This window comes from Phyllobates terribilis, unplaced genomic scaffold, assembly GCF_046119375.1.
Source record: "Phyllobates terribilis strain yellow unplaced genomic scaffold, ASM4611937v1 Scaffold_11__3_contigs__length_659146591, whole genome shotgun sequence".
Classification (NCBI taxonomy): domain Eukaryota; kingdom Metazoa; phylum Chordata; class Amphibia; order Anura; family Dendrobatidae; genus Phyllobates; species Phyllobates terribilis.
The window spans coordinates 41,970,244-41,988,596 of NW_027362771.1; the positions used below are offsets into that span (position 1 = coordinate 41,970,244).

Here is an 18,353-nt window from a genome sequence, read left to right on the forward strand (position 1 = left end):
GATGAAGGAGGGGGATGAGTGGAAGACGGCGTTTAACACTCCGGAGGGGCATTATGAGAACCTTGTCATGCCATTCGGTCTGACTAATGCCCCGGCGGTGTTCCAACACTTTGTTAATGACATTTTTCGCCGCCTGGTGGGACAGTTTGTTGTCATATATCTGGATGATATCTTAATTTACTCGCCGGATCTGGTGTCTCATCAGGAGCACGTTAGGCAGGTGTTACAGATCTTGCGGGATAATAAACTGTATGCCAAATGGGAAAAGTGTGTGTTCGCCGTACAGGAACTCCAGTTTTTAGGCTTCCTGGTTTCAGCGTCCGGTTTTCGTATGGACCCTGGGAAAGTGCGGGCAGTTCTTGAGTGGGATCGGCCAGAGAATCTTAAGGCACTACAACGTTTCCTGGGGTTTGCTAATTATTACCGGAAGTTCATTCGTAATTTCTCGTCCATGGTTAAGCCTCTCACAGACATGACTAAAAAGGGGACGGATTTTTCTAGGTGGTCTGACAAGGCTTGTCAAGCATTCTCCTGCTTGAAAAAATGTTTTGCCTCGGCACCCATACTCATTCAACCTGATGCGTCACAGCCATTCATTGTAGAGGTAGACGCTTCCGAGGTAGGGGTGGGAGCAGTATTGTCACAAGGTTCGTCCCCTGGTAAGTGGCATCCGTGCGCCTTTTTCTCAAAAAAATTGTCGTCCGCTGAGAGGAATTACGATGTCGGCAATAGGGAACTCTTGGCCATTAAGTTAGCTTTTGAGGAGTGGCGCCATTTTTTGGAGGGGGCAGTCCATCCGGTCACCGTCATCACCGATCACAAGAACCTGCTATATCTGGAGTCCGCGAAACGTCTGAATCCCAGACAAGCTAGGTGGTCATTGTTTTTTACCAGGTTTAATTTTGTCGTTACATATCGTCCTGGGTCAAAAAATGTAAAGGCGGATGCCTTATCTCGCAGTTTCCCTGGGGCCGGGAATACGGACGACCCGATTCCTATCCTTCAGGAGGGGGTGGTGGTTTCGGCAGTATGCTCTGAGCTGGAGGAGGAGGTATTGGAGGCTCAGGGGGACGCCCCTGTTGGACCTCCGGGGAGACTGTTTGTTCCAGATCAGTTGCGACAAAAGGTGATCGAGGCACACCATAACTCAGTTTTGGCAGGACACCCGGGGAGTAAAGCAACTCTGGATCTCCTCTCGCGTCGGTTTTGGTGGCCTAACTTACATAAGGAGGTGGTAACTTTTGTCGCGTCCTGTGGGGTTTGTGCGCGCTCTAAGACCTCACATACCCGTCCGTCTGGGGCCCTCTTACCTTTGAAGATCCCGGAGCGTCCTTGGACTCATCTGTCTATGGACTTTATTACGGACCTCCCTCCGTCTTCGGGTAAAACGGTCATACTCGTTGTAGTGGACAGGTTCAGCAAGATGGCACATTTTATCGCTCTTCCGGCTCTCCCTAATGCTAAAACTCTTGCGCAGGTGTTCATTGGGGAGATTGTGAGGCTTCACGGGGTACCCTCCGATGTGGTGTCTGATCGGGGGTCTCAGTTTGTGTCCAAGTTCTGGAAGGCATTTTGTGCACGGCGGGGGATGCATTTGTCATTCTCATCGGCCTTTCACCCTCAGACCAATGGTCAGACGGAACGTATGAACCAGAGCTTGGAGACATATCTCCGGTGTTTTGTGTCAGAGAACCAGGAGGACTGGGCTTCTTTCTTACCTCTGGCAGAGTTTGCTCTTAATAATAGGCGGAGCGAGTCCACTGGTAAGTCCCCGTTTTTTGGGGCATATGGTTTTCACCCCCAGTTTTGTACTTTCAGTAGGGGGGGCTCTTCGGGGGTTCCTGAGGAGGAACGATTTTCCTCATCACTCGCTTCAGTATGGAGAGGGGTGCTGAAGAATCTGAATACTATGGGGAACCGATACAAACGTATGGCTGATAGGAGGAGAGTGTCTGGTCCGGACCTAAGTGTGAACGATCGGGTATGGTTGTCTACCAGGAATATTAAACTTAAGGTTCCCTCCTGGAAACTGGGTCCCAGGTTCATCGGGCCGTACAGAATCAGTTCTATTATTAATCCGGTGGCATTCCGTCTTGACCTCCCCCCTACGTTTAAAATTCACAACGTGTTCCACAGATCGTTGCTTAAGAGGTATGTGGCACCGGTGGTACCGTCACCTTTACCTCCCCCTCCAGTGGTGGTCAATGGTAACTTGGAGTTCCAGGTATCAAGGGTCATCGATTCACGTTTTAATCGCCGGTCCCTTCAGTACCTGGTTCATTGGAAAGGGTATGGTCCTGAGGAGAGGATGTGGGTTCCTGCGTCGGATATTAACGCAGACCGATTATTTCGGGCCTTCCACATGACTCACCCGGATAAACCTGGCCCTGAGGGTCCGGAGGCCCCTCGTAGAAGGGGGGGTACTGTCACGGGTGTGTCGCCACGAAGATCGTCACGATTACACAGCCTGACTTCTCGCAGCTGACTTTTTGGTGCTTTGTGTTTTCGGCAGTGAGGGAGTTAATTCTCTCTCTCTCTGTGCTAGACGAGGTCCAGCCTCGCCCAGCTGCAATCAATGCTGCTGTAGTGAATCTCCTTCAAATGCCTGCTGGTCTGTTTGGGAAGTGTCGGTGAAAGCATTTCATACAGACTTACAGAGCGGATCGTGGTATTTGGAGTTTCTGAGATAAGTGTATTTGGAGTGTTTTTTCCCTTCCTCGCTTTATCATTTATCTCCTTTCCCGTTGATGTTCCCTCTGTTGTAGTTGTGTAGTTTTTGTATGCAAGGTGGTTTTGGTTTTTCCCTTGTACTGTCTCGTTCGTATAAGTACTGTGTGTGGGCATATTATTACTTGTCCTCTTTTGTTGTGATCGGGGTCCTTCTCAGGACTAGATTATTTAGGTGCAGGGATCCTCAGGAGGTAGGGGTTACGCTGGCGGCCTGGACCTCTGTACCTTTAACAGTACCTCCAGGTTGAGGGATTAGTCAGGGCCCCAGCTTAGGGTCAGCTTAGGCCCCCTACCTCCAGTATACAGAGACAGCGTGACACCACTCTGCCTGCTCTTGGATTTGTACCCATGAACAAACCGATCCTCACCGCATCATACGAAGTTGCTTACCTGATCGCAAAGCAGGGCAAGCCACACACCATTGGTGAAACACTCATAAAACCAGCAGCGTTAAAGATGGCGAATCTGATACTCGGAACAGCGGCCGAAGGTAAATTATCCCAAATTCCTCTTTCAAATGACACCATCAGTGACAGAATAGAGTGCATGAGTAAAGACATCTTGGCTCAAGTAGTCGCAGATCTAATTTCAAGTCCGGCAAAATTCAGCCTTCAACTCGACGAGACCACAGACATTTCTAATCTAAGCCAGCTTGCTGTTTTCGTGCGCTATGTGAAAGACAACATGATAAAAGAAGAGTTTTTATTTTGTAAGCCTCTTACAACAACAACTAAGGCAGCCGATGTGAAGAAGCTTGTGGATGACTTCCTCAGAGACAACAATCTTTCATGGGATATGGTTTCTGCAATTTGTACGGACGGAGCTCCAGTCATGCTGGGAAGAAAGTCTGGTTTTGGTGCGCTAGTAAAAGCCGATCCACCACACATCATTGTTACGCATTGTATTCTGCACAGGCATGCGTTGGCAACAAAAACCTTGCCTCCAAAAATGGCACAAGTATTAAAAACTGTAGTGGAATGTGTGAACTATGTGCGAAATAGTGCTCTGAGGCACCGCATCTTCAGTGAGCTGTGTAAAGAAATAGGCTCTGAATTCGAGGTACTCCTGTACCATTCTAATGTTGGGTGGTTATCCCGGGGACAGGTGCTGAATCGTGTTTTTGCCATGCGTGTGGAATTAGCCCTGTTTTTGCAAGAGCACTAACATTGTCATGCGGATTGCTTCAAAAATCCTGAGTTCATTCTCATTTTAGCGTACATGGCTGATATATTTGCAGCTCTAAATCATCTCAATCAGCAGATGCAGGGTGGTGGAGTCAACATCATGGAAGCAGAAGAAAACCTGAAGGCTTTTAAAAAAAACTACCGTTATGGAAACGACGAACAGAGAACAATAACTTCGCAAACTTTCCCCTTCTGGACGACTGTGTAAGTAAGATCGAAGATGTGTCTGGAATCGGAGACATTTATGTATCAATGGAACTGAAGCAAACAATTGCCATGCAATTAGATGAGCTTGCAAAGTCTCTCAACGGATATTTCCCTACAAGAGAGTCATATCCAACATGGGTGAGACAGCCGTTCACGTTTGCTGTTGAGACAGCAGATGTCAATTATGAATACCTCGACAAAATCATTGAAATTCAGCAGAGCCAGGTTCAACAGCAACTCTTCAGAACAATAACACTCTCAACATTTTGGTGTCGACAGTTGGTAAAGTACCCAATTATTGCTAAGAAAGCCCTGGAATTTTTTATACCATTTGTTACAACATATCTCTGCGAACAATCCTTTTCGAGGATGCTGGACATAAAAACAAAGAAAAGGAACAGACTTTGCTGTGAAAATGACATGAGAGTAGCACTTGCCAAGGTGAAGCCAAGCATATCTGAACTGGCCTCTCAAAAACAACAGCAGAAGTCACACTGATTTGCATGTATCTAATTTGTTGTGAGTTCATGCACTGTGTTGGTTTTGTTCTTTGATCAAGGTGATGTTCATGCATGGTTCTTTTTGTGTACCAGTAAAAAAACATATACCTATGTCTTGAATTTGAGAAAAAATCATATTTGATTTATCGCTAAAGAAGGGTTCGGTGAATGTGCATTTGAAACTGGTGGGTTCGGTACCTCAAACAAGGTTAAGAACCACTGTTCTAGAGGATTAGTTTTGGTGAGAATTACATCATCTGCAAATTATTTTATAGTTTCTGACTTTTGTTGAAATACCTTTAATTAATAAATTTGTTCTATTTTTTTCTGCAAATGGTTCCATTACTATTGCTAATAATATGGGGGAGAGAGGGCAACCTTGTCTCGTTCCATTGGTGATGTTAAAGATTTCTGAAGTATAGTTATTTGTTATTATTTTAGCTGAAGGATTTTTATACAGTGCCATTATTCCATTCATCATGGGACCAGTAAAGCCAAATTTTTCAAGGGAGAAAGTGAGAAATCCCCAATGAATCTTATCAGATGCCTTCTCCGCATCCAGGGTGAGGAGCAGAGAAGGCATTTGCTCAACCTCTACTAGGCTAATGAGGTTGATAAGCCTTCTGGTAGCATCTGAGGCCTGTCGACCATATACAAATCCTACTTGGTCCTGGTGTATAATTTTGGGTAATATTTTTTTTAGTCTATTGGCAATATTTTCATGTCTGAATTTAGTAGTGATATGGGCAGGTAATTTTTTACTAATGTTTGGTCACCTTTTTTTTGGTATGACTATTATACTTGCTTCTACCATTTCTTTTGGAATGTTTCCTTCAATTAAAACTTTGTTGAATACTCTAGTTATATGGGGGGTTAATTTGTTTGTGTATACCATATAATATTCGTTACTGAAACCATCTGGGCATGGGGCCTTATTGTTTTTAAGTGCACTTATAATTTCTTCTATTTCAGGTTCTGTAAATGGTTTGTTTAGACTTTCTAGTTGTTCACAATCTAATTTTGGTAACTGTAGATTCTAAAAAAAGTTGTTCATGCTTTTTCTGTTGGTTGGGTTGTTTGTTTGTCGTTTTTTAGATTATATAATGCCTCATAGTGCAAATGCTTTTGATATATCTTTTGGGTGTTCATGTCTTTCTCCTTTCTCATTTTTGATTAGTGCAATTCTTGATTTGACTTTTTGTTCTTTGATCCTCTTCGTTATGAGTTTTGTTATTATTAGAAAAATAGTAATTAATTTTCATATTCCTGATGTATTTATTGTATTCGTCTGATAAACAGGCTGTAACTTCTATTCTTAACCCTATGATTTTTTTATGAAGGTCTGGTGAGGGTGTAGTATATTCTTGCTGGGCTTTCAATGCATTTTTTATTTATTTTGCAATTTCCACAATTTTTTCCCTTTTTTCCTCTGATATCTCGATGAGATCTGAATTAATATCCCTCTCATAACGGCCTTATGGGCGCCCCAGATTGTATGTGGGGATAAATTATTTGATGAATTTTCTTTAAAATAATTTTCTAATGCCTCTTCAATTAATTTTTTATACTGAGGGAGTTGAGGTATATAATTATTGCATTTCCAGATTCTGGAATTTTTAATAGTGTTTCTTGATTCAATCTCAAATTTCAATGGGGCGTGATCAGACCAAGTGATTGTACCAGTTTCTACAGATTTAATTTTTTGTAGCGTATATATATATTGGTAAGTAAGAGGTCAATCCTTGAAAAGTTTTTATGCCTATTAGAATAGAATGTATGCTCTTTTGATGTTGAGTTTAAACACCTAAAAGTGTCATAAAGGTCTTCTTTGCATAGCCGTTAATTTGAATTCGTTTTTGGGTTTCTTATTGTCGAAGTTGAGTCTATACTCTTATCTGGAACTGCATTGAAATCCCAAATATTAATATTTCTCCTTTTTGGATTTTTTCCCATTTTTTCTATTACTATGCTTAAGAATGTAATCTGACCTTTGTTAGGTGCATAAATATTGGTTATAGTGTGCAATGTATTGTCAATTGTACACACCAAAATTATGAACCTGTCTTTATTATCAATTATTTGGTCTATGATTTGAAAATTAATAGTATTTTTTATAATCAGCATGACTCCTGCCTTTTTTATTATTACAAGATGATATATTGTGTGGAAAGTCTTTGTTTGTGAATTTTGGATTTTTACCAGAGCAAATTATTTAGTTTCTTGTAAGCCAATTATAGCTGCATTGGATTCTTTAATTTCTTTCCATAATATGTGTCTTTTATTTGGGCTATTCAAACCCTTTACACTAAAAAAATACTTTCATTTTTATACCTCTGGGTCCTCAGGTGGCTGGAAAGTACCCCCCCAATATGTGTTAAAAAAAGTTAACACAAAGCAAAGAAAAAGCAGTAGGTTTGTTTCAGCGAAATTAAGTATTATGTATTAATATTACTGATAGTAAAACAAACTATAACACTGCCACAATATATTCCTTGTTGGTATATAAGAGAAAAGGAATATGTTAACACTATCTCTATTGACTCCAGGTGGTGCAAAAAAACCTAAAACTAAATGGCTCACAACCTCTAGGTGCATTATCCCTGGAAAAAAAGAATAAATATTCAGTGAAGAAAATATAAAAGGATATTTGTTGGCTCCTGGATCCTTGTAAATCTTCACCACAGGTTGGGCTTGTGAGACCCCAAATATATATAAAAACTAAAGATTGGGCTTTATGATTCATCCTGTTGGAGGGTGAATTCTTCTGTCAGTTGAAGGTCGATGATTCTTTCCAATCCTTTTTCGTGTCTCTTTTGCATCTTCTGGTCTGCGAATAGGGATCATTTTCCCCTGATGAAAAATAAGCATTTTCGTGGGAAAGCCCCACCTGTAGGGGATCTCTTCTACTCTCAGAAAGGACGTGACTAGAGATGAGCGTTGTTCTACTCGAACTGTTCGCCAATCTCAAATTCGAGCTGTTTTGGGCGGTGTTCGAGCCGTTCAGCGAACACGAACGATTTGAGAAAAATTCGGCTGTTCGAGGTTATGTTCGATAACTGTTCGTGCACCAAAATCATAACTGGATTTTTTCTCAGTAATGATGAAAATTAATATTAATACGCAGTTTGAGTGTACAGCGGGGTGGGGGGAGGGGCAGGGGATGGATCTCTGCAGGAATAATGAAGAACTCCATTTTTTTTTCTCTTTCCCGCATTTACAGTGGGGAGGTGCAATCTGTCAGCCTATCAGCAGCGCACACACGGAGCGAAGTGCTTTTTTTCACACAAGCAAGGGCATGTGTCATTGGCAGTGTATGTCACATGTCCTTGCCCTATAAGACCCAGCCATTTTCCCTGTCGCCACCATTTTCTCACTGCTGCAGCTGCGTGTTAGACGGCACCGCTGTTGCTGTGTGCGCTATACCTTGTTAATTTCAAGCCAATTTTTGCACAAATCTACAGATAGCTTGGGAGTAGGGAATAGTTGTGATTGCAGTCCTTTTAAGGACTAGGTTACACCATTTCCTACGACTTTTATCAGGCAGGTCTGTGCTCTTAAATAGATAGATTGTGGGAGTAAAGACTAATTGTAATTGCAGTCCTTTTCAGGACTAGGTTACATCAGTTCCTATCAGTTTTTGCCAGGCAGGTCTGTGCCAGTGCTGTGCAAGTTTTTTTCACAGCATTTGGCTGAATCTAGCAAAGCTAATCCTTTTTGGCCTATTGCAGAGTGTGTTAGTCAGTGGAGTAGCCTATCTGTGTTGCAAGACATACCACCTGTGTATAGAATACCAATTTTTTTACTGCACCTAGTGAAGTAAAATCTTTTGGGCATAGCATCATTCTATTAGTCCATCTATACTGACCTCCATCAGGTTGCAAATTGAATATCATTTTTTTCTGCATCTAGCTCTGAAAAAATATTTGGGCTTCTAGCAGTGTGTGGGACTTGTTCTATTAGTCCATCTATACTGACCTCCATCAGGTTGCAAACTGAATATAATTTTTTTCTGCATCTAGCTCTGAAAAAATATTTGGCCTTCTAGCAGTGTGTGGGACTTGTTCTATTAGTCCAAATATACTGACCTCCATCACGTTGCAAATTCAAAATAATTTTTTGTCTGCATCTAGCTCTGAAAAAATATTTGGCCTTCTAGCAGTGTGTGGGACTTTCTCTATTAGTCCATCTATACTGACCTCCATCAGGCTGCAAATTAAAAATAATTTTTATCTGCATCTACCTCTGAAAAAATATTTGGCCTTCTAGCAGTGTGTGGGACTTTATCTATTAGTCCATCTATACTGACCTCCATCAGGTTGCAAATTAAAAATAATTTTTTGTCTGCATCTAGCTCTGAAAAAATATTTGGCCTTCTAGCAGTGTGTGGGACTTTCTCTATTACTCCATCTATACTGACCTCCATCAGGCTGCAAATTAAAAATAATTTTTATCTGCATCTACCTCTGAAAAAATATTTGGCCTTCTAGCAGTGTGTGGGACTTGTTCTATTAGTCCATCTATACTGACCTCCATCAGGTTGCAAATTGAATATTATTTTTTCTGCATCTACTTCTGAAAAAAAGTTTGGGCTTCTAGCAGTGTGTGGGACTTGGTCTATTAGTCCATCTATACAGATCTCCATCAGGTTGCAAATTAAAAATAATTTTTATCTGCATCTAGCTCTGAAAAAATATTTGGGCTTCTAGCTGTGTGTGCGACTTGTTCTATTAGTCCATCTATACTGACCTCCATCAGGTTGCAAACTGAATATCATTTTTTTCTGCATCTACCTCAGAAAAAAAATTTGGGCTTCTAGCAGTGTGTGGGACTTGTTCTATTAGTCCATCTATACTGACCTCCATCAGGTTGCAAATTGAATATAATTTTTTTCTGCATCTACTTCTGAAAAAATATTTGGGCTTCTAGCAGTGTGTGGGACTTGGTCTATTAGTCCATCTACACTGACCTCCATCAGGTTGCAAATTAAAAATAATTTTTATCTGCATCTAGCTCTGAAAAAATATTTGGGCTTCTAGCAGTGTGTGGGACTTGGTCTATTAGTCCATCTATACTGATCTCCATCAGGTTGCAAATTAAAAATAATTTTTATCTGCATCTAGCTCTGAAAAAGTATTTGGGCTTCTAGCAGTGTGTGGGACTTGGTCTATTAGTCCATCTATACTGACCTCCATCAGGTTGCAAATTGAATATCATTTTTTTCTGCATCTAGCTCTGAAAAAATATTTGGGCTTCTAGCAGTGTGTGGGACTTGTTCTATTAGTCCATCTATACTAACCTACACCAGGTTGCAAATTCAATATAATTTTATTCTGCATCTAGCTCTGAAAAAATATTTGGGCTTCTAGCAGTGTGTGGGACTTGTTCTATTAGTCCATCTATACTGACCTCCATCAGGTTGCAAATTGAATATCATTTTTTTCTGCATCTACTTCTGAAAAAATGTTTGGGCTTCTAGCAGTGTGTGGGACTTGGTCTATTAGTCCATCTATACTGATCTCCATCAGGTTGCAAATTAAAAATAATTTTTATCTGCATCTAGCTCTGAAAAAATATTTGGGCTTCTAGCTGTGTGTGGGACTTGTTTTATTAGTCCATCTATACTGACCTCCATCAGGTTGCAAACTGAATATCATTTTTTTCTGCATCTACCTCAGAAAAAAAATTTGGGCTTCTAGCAGTGTGTGGGACTTGTTCTATTAGTCCATCTATACTGACCTCCATCAGGTTGCAAATTGAATATAATTTTTTTCTGCATCTACTTCTGAAAAAATATTTGGGCTTCTAGCAGTGTGTGGGACTTGGTCTATTAGTCCATCTAAACTGACCTCCATCAGGTTGCAAATTAAAAATAATTTTTATCTGCATCTAGCTCTGAAAAAATATTTGGGCTTCTAGCAGTGTGTGGGACTTGGTCTATTAGTCCATCTATACTGATCTCCGTCAGGTTGCAAATTAAAAATATTTTTCATCTGCATCTAGCTCTGAAAAAGTATTTGGGCTTCTAGCAGTGTGTGGGACTTGGTCTATTAGTCCATCTATACTGACCTCCATCAGGTTGCAAATTGAATATCATTTTTTTCTGCATCTAGCTCTGAAAAAATATTTGGGCTTCTAGCAGTGAGTGGGACTTGTTCTATTAGTCCATCTATACTGACCTCCATCAGGCTGCAAATTGAATATAATTTTTTTCTGCATCTAGCTCTGAAAAAATATTTGGGCTTCTAGCAGTGTGTGGGACTGGGTCTATTAGTTCATCTATACTGACCTCCATCAGGTTGCAAATTAAAAATAATTTTTATCTGCATCTAGCTCTGAAAAAATATTTGGGCTTCTAACAGTGTGTGGGACTCATTGTATTAGGCCATCTATACCAAGCTCCACCAGCTTTGAAATTAATAATAATTTTTAGCTGCATCTAGCCCTGAAAATAATTTTTCCTAATAGTGGTAGCAATAGAAATATGGGGCGCACGCCTGGCTAACAAAAATATACGCTTCATAACACAAAACACCAGCCTAGCGCACTGCATTAATAAGATGGCATCATCGTCTCTCCCAGTGCTAGGCCTACTACGCAGGCTAGCATTCCTGTGCCTAAAACACAATGTATGGGTCCGCGCTAGCCACTATGCTGAGGGGTATAAAGCTGCTGCTAACGCTTTATAACAATTCAATTGGCAGATTTTCACAGAGCTCTTCCACAACGCCCACCCATCGGGCAACAGTTGCCCACCCTCCCTATGGGATCTAGTGGCGAATAGTTGATGCCATTAATCAGAGCGTCAGTTGCCCCGTCAACGTGGCAAGCATACGGTAAGGCATGGGAAGAGTGGACACGACTAGTAGCAGGCAGACGGGTTGACCAATGTGAACAAGCCAGATCACAAGTCACCATAGAATTTCTCCACCAGCTAATGATGAGGGGCATATCAGGAGCGTCAGCGCAGCGGTGTCTGACCGGAGTAGCATTTCACTTCCAACTACTGAATTGGGGAGATGTGACAAAGATTCATCATCAGACAATCCATAAAAGGGTGGAAAAGGGGTCAGCCAAGTCAGGAATGTAGACGTCCCGTCCCGTGTCACTAAAACTGATTTCTCACATCATATCCCTAACACCATTAACATGACACTCACAATTTGAAGCAACACTAATGTCTACTGCATTTGTGATCGCCTTCTTCGGGGCGCTATGTATAAGCGAATTAGTCCCTCAATCCAAAATTACCACCAGTGGAGGCTTATTACACCAGGACGTAGTCATAGCCAATAATGCAATACGTCTACGCATACACCAATCGAAAACGGTTCCAGCGGGCAGGGGTACTTGGGTACTTCTACAACCCACAAACGGTACACTGAGTCGGGTAACAATAGTAAAAACATACCTAGCCATCAGATCACAAAGTAATTTCTTCCTATCACATTGATGGAACGCCATTATCAAGATACCTGTTCCAAGCTATATTTAATAAATGCATAACATCGGCAGGGAACCACCCCAAAGATTACGGGACACACTCATTCCGCATAGGTGCGGCCACGGAAGTAGCAAGAGCAGGACTGTCAGAAACGGAAGTTCAGAGGATAGGGAGATGGCGATCCACGTGTTTGGCGAGATACATAAGACCGGACTTGTTATCCTAACGTGGTTTGTTTCTTTTACAGGTGACGCTAAGCCAACAGTGTGAGTGATAGGCCACTCGTATATATATTGGGCACAAAAAAGAGCGAAAGTCCGCCCAGGTGGGAGGAAATTAGAGTTTCATAACACATATTTCAACTGGAGAGGTATTAGAGGCCTGCTATGGCCACAGGTACTAATGGAGGTAATCAAGGTAGGGAGAGAGGCAAGAGGTCCGGTCATCTTAGTTATACAGGCCGGGGGAAACAACCTAGGTCATCACAAGAGCGCATAACTAATGGCAATAATGAAACTAGACACTGAGCGCTTCAGAGAATTTTTCACAAAATTAGCTATAGTATGGTCAGAGATTGTGCCGATAGCGGTATGGCAAGGTGCGCGAGACATCACGGCCATCGAATGGACAAGGCGGGTAATAAATATTCGGATGGCAAAATTTAGAAGAGACAGAGGCGGTGTAGTGATACGACACCGACAACTGGAAGGAGATAAAGCAGGCCTCATACGGCCCGACAGTGTTCACTTAATAGATATTGGACTGGACATATTCCTGTCAGGACTCCAGGACGGAGTGGAACAAGCGTTAAGAGTGATGGGTGGGGGTCAGAGTCCTGCATACGAGTACGCTGGATCCTCCGTGGCCTGGAAATAGAAAGGACATGTTGGAGCGTTACACTTGTTGGCCAACTTGCCGGAGTGGGGACCCAGGGCATGCTGCAACAAGCTGAATTATTTTAGAAATAAAATGCCTTTCTAATGGAATGAGTATAAAGAGTTAAAAAAGCTGTGACCGATCCTCACCCATCCAGTTGTAAGAGTTACATTATTGTATTGTCCATGAAAGGGGGGCGGTAGGGGGGCTGAGCGTCTGGGTTTGGTTGGGTGTCCCCACAGTCTGCCTAGGCTAGATTCATTTAAAAATTCTTATTAGATACACAGGCGGTGCAGCTTGCTTCGCAGCTGGGCTACTACGCCCAAAGTATTGCCTAGGCTAGATGCAGTTAAAAATTCTACGCTGACTAGCAGACACTGAAGATTTGGAGCAGACCTCTGAGTAAACAGCTCTTCAGACTCAACCATCTGTGTTACCCCAAGCCATAGTGTATGTAGTTTCTTACAGTTAAAAGGGGGGGGTGCGACCCAACCCACCTGGAATTGACGATGCCAACGTCACGTAAGACACAGCAAGGGGACTCCCAAAATTGTGGCACAGACACCACTTAACCCTAGAACGCATACCTGTGGCCTTGCAGGCCCGCCCAGTTAATTGTTTTCTATTTTCTGCAAGATTACTTTAGTTAGAATTTTGAAACTCTAGGTATTCTTCATGTATATAGTTGTTTGTCATTTGAGTTTGAGTTATTCCATGTTATTTGCACACGGGCCTAAAGGGCCCCAGGTATGTGAAAGTGTAGATTTTTATGGTCATGCGTTCTAGGGTTAAGTGGCATCAATTGCCCCACTGTTGCTTAAAACGGTTGGTGAGGTGATTTTACCAAATCCCCAAGCTTTTAGTCTCCCAAGGATGACATAGGGGTAGAAATGTCCTTGCGAATCCATGATTTGTTCATCTTTATGAACGTGAGTCTGTCTACATTCTCAGTGGACAGCCGCGTGCGCTTATCTGTCAGCACACCACCAGCAGCGCTGAACACACGTTCAGAGAGAACGCTGGCATGACAAGATCTCCAAGGCGTGAGTGGCGAGCTCCGGCGATTATTCCAGATTGGAATACCAAAATGAGCAAGGGTCCAGTGACACAGTCATGGCTTCGATGTTCACTTGGAGATTCTCCTGTACCATCCTCTCTAGGCATTGACTATGTGTCAGACTTCTTGTCTCCTGTGGCCTTGCAAAGGATGGTCTAAAAAAGTGGTGAAACGATTCCACAAAATTGCTGTTACCAGCAGATACTGTGTTACTGTTACTGTTTGAGTGATGAAGACTCGACAGTCCCACCGTTGGCAAGTTAGAACTGTGAGATTCACTACGTGCACCACTGGTGTTTTGTGGAAAAGCACATGTAAGATTCTGCAACAGCGTCTGCAGATACTCCTGCATTCATCAATACCTTTTTATGGCAGGAATTATTTCGGCAAATATACTTTTGTACCGGGGATCTAAGAGTGTGGCAACCCAGTAGTCGGGATTACTTCGAATTCTGACAATCCGGGGGTCATGTTGCAGGTAGTGCAGCAAGAAGGCACTCATGTGTCTTGCGCATCCAGAAGTACCAAGTCCTTGTTGTGTTGATAGCGAGGTAAGAATCATGCTTCCTTCCTCTGCCCTCTCCCTCCAACCTCGCACAACAGAAATGTGATCAAGGTCTCCCTCATCTGATGAGTCTTCCATGCCCATCGCCAGTTCGTCCTCCACTTCTTCCTCGGCTCCTGCACCTTCCTTAACAGTTTGGCTGCTACCATGCGCCCTGGTTAATCCCTCTCCCCCACCCTCCCATGCCTGCCGCCTTGGTGCTGCCAACCGTCTGGACCTTGGAGATGTTATCCCTTCCGCATACGACTCCTCCTCTACTTCCTCCACCTCCTCTTGTCCCACCACCTGACTCTGAATTCTGTTTAATGTGTGCTCCAGCATGTAAATCACCGGAATAGTCATGCTGATAATGGCATCGTCGTCAGCACTAAACATCTTCGTCGCCATTTCAAAACTGTGCAGAAGGGTGTGTGGCGCCCCTGAGGGTTCAGTCGCCACAGAGTTACTGCATCTCACCCAGAGGTGTGGTATCTCACCCTCAGGTAAGGAAGGCGTATGGCTCGGGACCCTGACTCCTGCATCCAACACATACCCGCAGTGGGGGTAGGGCGAGATTGCTCCTAAGGGAGAGCACAGTCCCAGGTCCCTAGCTGGTTTGAGGGTCCTATGTAGTGGGTGCTTAGGGGAGCAGCTTAGGGGAGCACATGACAAGGAGAGTATAAATAGGAAGCCATCTTAGAAAGAGCAAGCCAGACAGAGGAGGAAAAGTGACAGGAGCAGAGACTAGGCATGAGCTCTGCTCCGGAGGTGGGCTTAGCCTGGGAGGCCCAGGACTGAAGGAGAGAAGAGAGGAGTGGGAGCTGGAAGGCTCCAGGAACCGAAGGGACCCTACGGATACGGGCCGTGCAGAAGGCCACCCGTACTCCCGCTGCTACCAGGAGGTAGAGGGGTCAGGCCAGATAAGGGGAACCGGTCCCTCAACTAGCGGAGAAACAGCAAGGCTCAACTAGAAACCGGAGGCTGCTGCATTTCATGTACTGCAGGCCAAAGTCCACACCAGTCTCACTAAGAAGGTAGCCACATAGGACCCAGGGGACGGAACACACGTCACCCGCCAAGGCCCGAGGATACCGGATAGAAGTGTCACTGGGTGTGAGGTGCAGGGAGAAGGCCAGAGAAAGCACACACAGAAGGGGGTCCTGCTAAGTACTCCAGAGCTATCTGGGGGTGGACTGAGCCCCTCACTGAGTAAGCACAGCACGACGGGGGAGATTGCTCTGGTACCTGTAATCTGGACTACAACAACTGTGAGTAATATCTTGAGACGGCATCACACGGACTCTGTGTTCATTACTGACTCCCTGCACTACAACCACCATCATCCACCCACACTGCCCTGAAGCTACACTCTTCCTGTGGTGAGTAATAATACCGTTGCTGCAAAACCACCAGCTTCAGAGGACTGTTCCGCAGCGACGGCCCCTTTGGCCGCACTCCACAGGTGGCGTAGTCAGACATTATAAAATCCATATATACAAATTACCCTTGGATTGACCGCCCTGGGTCACGGACTGGGTCACCGCCACAGTGACTACAACCCCCAGCGTCTACCGGCCCGGCTCAGGGTACCCCATGGCCCAGAGGGTACGTCAACTTCATAGGTCCCTGATCTGAGACCACTCCTGCAGCGTGATTTGCTCCACCTCTGGATCTCGTTGGCCCAGGCTATACGTCAGAACGTATTGCACCAGGGCTTGTCGGTGCTGCCACAGTCGCTGCAACATGTGCAGAGTTGAATTCCACCGTGTCGGCACATCGCATTTCAGCCGGTGAACTGGCAGGCCCAACGACTTCTGCAGAGATGTAAGTCGTTGAACTGCGGGATGCGAACGGCGGAAGTGAGCACACAGCGACCGTGCCCTCTGCAGAAGGCCATCTAGTCCGGGATAGTGGGCTAAAAATTGCTGGACAACCAGGTTCAACACGTGAGCCATACAAGGCACGTGTGTGACATTGCCCCGGCGAAGTGCCGCACCCAGGTTTGCAGCATTGTCGCACATGGCCTTCCCTGGTTGCAGGTCCAGTGGAGACAACCTTTCATGAAACTGGGTCTCCAGAGCTGACCACAACTCCTCAGCTGTGTGACTCACATTTCCCAGACATTTCAAAGTAAACACTGATGCCGTTGAGCCCTGCTGCCAGCATAGTAAGGAGGTGTGCAGGATTCCTTCTGCGCAGTTAGAAAGCAGGTGGCATTACCAGACAGGCTTTGGGTGCAGGTGGAGGACCGAGAGGAGGTTGAGGAGGCAGAAGCAGTGGAGGAACTTCGAGATAAAGAGGATAGACGCACAACTCGTGGGGACGGTAAGACTTGGACAGCAGCCCCTTGTCCTGCTGTCACCATAGTTACCCAGTGCCCAGTCAGCGACATGTAACGCCCCTGTCCATGCCTTCTCGTCCAAGTGTCTGTGGTGAAGTGCACCCTGTCACACACAGAGTTTCTCAAAGAAGCGGTGATGTTGTGTGCGACATGCTAGTGGAGCGCAGGCACACCTTTCTTTGAGAAGTAGTGCCGACTGGGTATCTGGTACTGGGGCACTGTGACGGACATAAGGTCTTGAAAATCCTCTGTGTCCTCCAGGTGGAAAGGCAGCATTTCTGTAGCCAACAGCTTGCAGATGGTGAAATTCAACCTCTTAGCTTTCTCATGGCTAGGAGGAAATGGTCTTTTACTTTTCCACATCTGAGGGACCGAGGGCTGGCTGTTGTGCTTAGACGGTGTTGAGTAGGGTGTCCACGGCAAATTGCCGGTCTGTGAGGAAGATGCAGGCGAACATGTTAGGTTGCCTTGATCCAAAGGTGGTGCTCTCGATGTCGGAGAGCGCTCAACACTAGCAGGTGTTTCCACTTCCCAATGAACTGACGACCTGCCAATCACACTGGCTGTTGCGGGTAAAGAGGTGGCAGGTCTGCGTCTAAAAACATGTGTGACTGCTGTCCCCCCAGTCACAGAGGATGAAGAGGCTGCGGATGCACAAGATGGGGCAGACGGTGGTTGGCCCAGCCGGCTAGGCCGCATTGTAGCACAGTGAGCTTCCCACTGCAACTTATGCTTCATATCCATGTGACGGTACATGCATGAAGTACTCAAACTATGGATTTTTTGGCCTCTACTTAGCTTTTGCTGACAAATATTACAGATAACACGAGTTGGGTCATCCTTATCGATCTGAATAAATGCCCAGGCTATGCAAGGCTTAGAGCCCATGTGACCTGAAGAGCCACTACGACTTGTGGTCAGGGTCAGAGTTGTGGTTGAGGATGCAGTTGTTGACGTGCTTCCAGTACTCCGTCTTTTTTCAGGAAGGCGCAACCTAACCTCGTCGTCAATAGCATCTGTGATGCCCCGCTGCGCTTGGTATCACAGATCCTAGAAGAGTGCATTGATGGAATCCTCCACAAGAGGCCCCCATAAACATTCACACATCTCCACCTTCCACCTCAGACCAGCAGAGGGAGCCCGTTAGGGATATAAATAGGGAAGGTGGAGCTAGGCAGTTCAGTTCCTCTGAAGAGTTCCTGCAGTAGAGAAGCCTAAGAGAGGTCAGTCTGCAGTGGAGCTCAGTCTAGTCTAGAGAACGCAGTTAATAGTTCAGCAGTGGAGCACGAGGCTCCTGCTTGCTAGATTCAGGGAGCCCAGATAGAGCTTAAGGTGTGCCGGTGCCGTAAGATCAGTGAAGCGCGGCAAGCTGCCGTTAGTGTGTATAGCCTAGTGAGGGCCCGAGTAGGCCGAAGGCGAGTGGCGAGTTAGTACATAAGGGGCAGAGGAGCTTAACCAGCTCACCCCGAAGCA

General features: G+C 44.7%; 1 pseudogene; it reads left to right on the top strand.

Moving 5' to 3' along the window:
* Nucleotides 1-3,078: 3,078 nt before the first annotated feature.
* LOC141167216 (protein FAM200C-like) lies at nt 3,079-4,122 on the top strand (annotated as a pseudogene).
* Nucleotides 4,123-18,353: the final 14,231 nt, after the last annotated feature.